This window comes from Halyomorpha halys, unplaced genomic scaffold, assembly GCF_000696795.3.
Source record: "Halyomorpha halys isolate HHAL.00 unplaced genomic scaffold, Hhal_1.1 Scaffold691.1, whole genome shotgun sequence".
NCBI classification, from domain to species: Eukaryota; Metazoa; Arthropoda; class Insecta; order Hemiptera; family Pentatomidae; genus Halyomorpha; species Halyomorpha halys.
The window spans coordinates 345,800-348,133 of record NW_027113417.1 but is presented as its reverse complement, the minus strand read 5'-3'; the positions used below and the strand labels follow the sequence as shown (position 1 = coordinate 348,133).

The following is a 2,334-nucleotide window of genomic DNA, read 5'->3' as shown; positions in this document are numbered from 1 at the left end:
AGTATTTTTTTTTGTTATTAAAAGGTTTCTTTGTTTTCAATTTAATTTATGTATAATTTATGTCTTTTAAGTTAATTTACGAATAAATGTTTTGTCCGAGCCAGTGTTTATTTTTTTTAGTTAAGCTTTCCAACAAGGAGACTATGTCGATTTGAGGTGGCTTAACAGCGAATGTTGGTCAAATATTAATTCTAAAAATTTACACCTGAGGAAAATTAATTCTTTAATTTAGTGTGCTATAAAATAATCACGGAAATAATGTGTATAATCTAATTCTATTGTTCCGTATTTTCGGTTGTAAATATCAAATTTGTTTAGTGATTATATTTGTTCTTACATTCCTTTTAGTAGCCTATTATATCTTTCTCTTATAGATAGAGATTAATAAGGTTATTAAAGAGGATTCAAGGCAGTGTTTTAATCCTTAATGCAATGATAATATAAAATATTTGTAGTGAAACCGACCGAATAAGTACTATTCGCTTGCAGTGGAATCATGAAAACTGTTTTTCTTCTCCTACTAGCCAGTGTAGCAGTTACGTTCTCAACAGCACAAATACAACCAGGCAAACGTTAGTTAGAATTATTCATTAGTATTTAATATTAGCAGACAACTGATCGAATAACATCAACATGTTCTTGTCGTGAAATAGCAAATGATGAAACAATTTATGGATAGGCGATCGATACTTCTGGCTGTTTGGTCATTTACGTGTGCTGCTCAGTTTCTTCTTGCGTACGCAAGTGCTTTTGAAGGGTTTAGTAGATATCAACCAACCAATGGGTAGGACTATATTTTAGTGTCCATTTGACCAGTTTCAGAAAACGCATTTAAACAAAAATTATTATGAACATAATGTTTAATCATAAGTTCTTGTTTCTATTCCATATAGTATAGTCCATATAATCCATAAGAGCCGGGAAGAAAAAAGGCAGTTATCTCATCCCAATTTTTGATTACTTTAATTAAAACTAGGTATAATTACTAGTCAAAATTGATGAGTCTAGCAAGTATAGATAGGGGGAATAAATAATGGCGGCTGTTTCAAAACCTTAAAAAACATTAATTTTTCATACGGAGCTCTATATCATCAAAACTAACAACACTAGAAAATCTAAGAGAACATTATTTAAAGAAGAGTAAATTAGCTGAAATATTAGCCCTAAAAGAGCTATTTACGCCCAATAGTTCTCGATATATAGCTTTTTAAAAAGCAAAATTTCTTAAAAATCTTTTGAAAGATTAGTAGTTAGCTAATTTATTTTGAGAAATCTATATCTCAGGAACTATGAGACGTACAGATGTCTATTAGCTCTCAAATTAAAGCTAGTTTAATGGACTGTAAAAAAGTTTGTGACTTTTACCTTCGTAGGAATAGTAGTTTTCATGGTATTTGCTAAAATAAATTGATTTATAGTTGTTCGGACAATAAGTTTGATTTATGAAAAACTTCATTTCAGAAACCTTTGGACGTACAGATATCTGCCAGCGCTCAAATTAAAGCTAGTCAAATTTACTACAAAATAGTCGATTCTGTTTATCTTTGTACGAGTAGTAGTTTTTATGATATTTGACAAAATAAACTCACAAAATGTTAATTTATAGTTGTTCGTATAAAATGTTGGATTTTTGAAGAAATATATCTCTAGATCCATAAGATGCACTGCCAAATCTCAAAATAAAGGGAATCTAACTTACTATAAAGTAGTTTATGACACTTATCTTCTTAGGGGTAGTAGTTTTTATGATATTCACATTTGAATATAAATTTGGCAAATAAAATTTGTCCGAATAACTATAAATCAATTTATTTTAGCAAATTTCATGTAATCTATTACTCCTACGAATATAAACATGATAAAATACTTTATAGCTCATTAAACTAGCTATAATTTGAGTGCTAATAGACATCTGTAGGTCAAATGGTTTTTGAGATATAGATTTTTCAAAATAAATTCACAAATTACTGATCTTTCAGAACGCCCCACACAACATTTTTATGAAATGTTGCTTTTTAAAAAGCTATATCTCGAAAACTATTTAACGTAAATAGCTCTATTAAGGCTCATATTTTAGCAAATTTGCTCTTCTTTAAATGGCGTTCTCTTAGGTTTTCTTTTGTTGTTCCTAATGTTTTAGATATAGAACTCCGAATGAAAAATTAGTTTTTTTTATCGCTTTGAAACAGTCGCCATTTTTCATTCCCCCTTCCTATACTTGGCAGACTCATGAATTTTGACTAGTAATTAATTATACATATTTTATTTATTTTATTTTATACCAGATCGGCCTGGTATGGGCCTTACATGGTTGATATAACCGTTATATATTAT

At 29.2% G+C, this 2,334-nt stretch overlaps 1 long non-coding RNA gene across 1 annotated transcript in view; it reads left to right on the top strand.

The window, feature by feature from the left end:
• The first annotated feature begins 433 nt into the window (after window positions 1–433).
• LOC106685404 (uncharacterized) overlaps window positions 434–2,334 on the top strand; it is an 8,690-nt gene continuing 6,789 nt past the window's right edge. Inside the window, exon 1 of the long non-coding RNA XR_001343837.2 lies at window positions 434–572. This is a non-coding gene — a long non-coding RNA (uncharacterized lncRNA). The remainder of the gene's footprint in view (window positions 573–2,334) is intronic.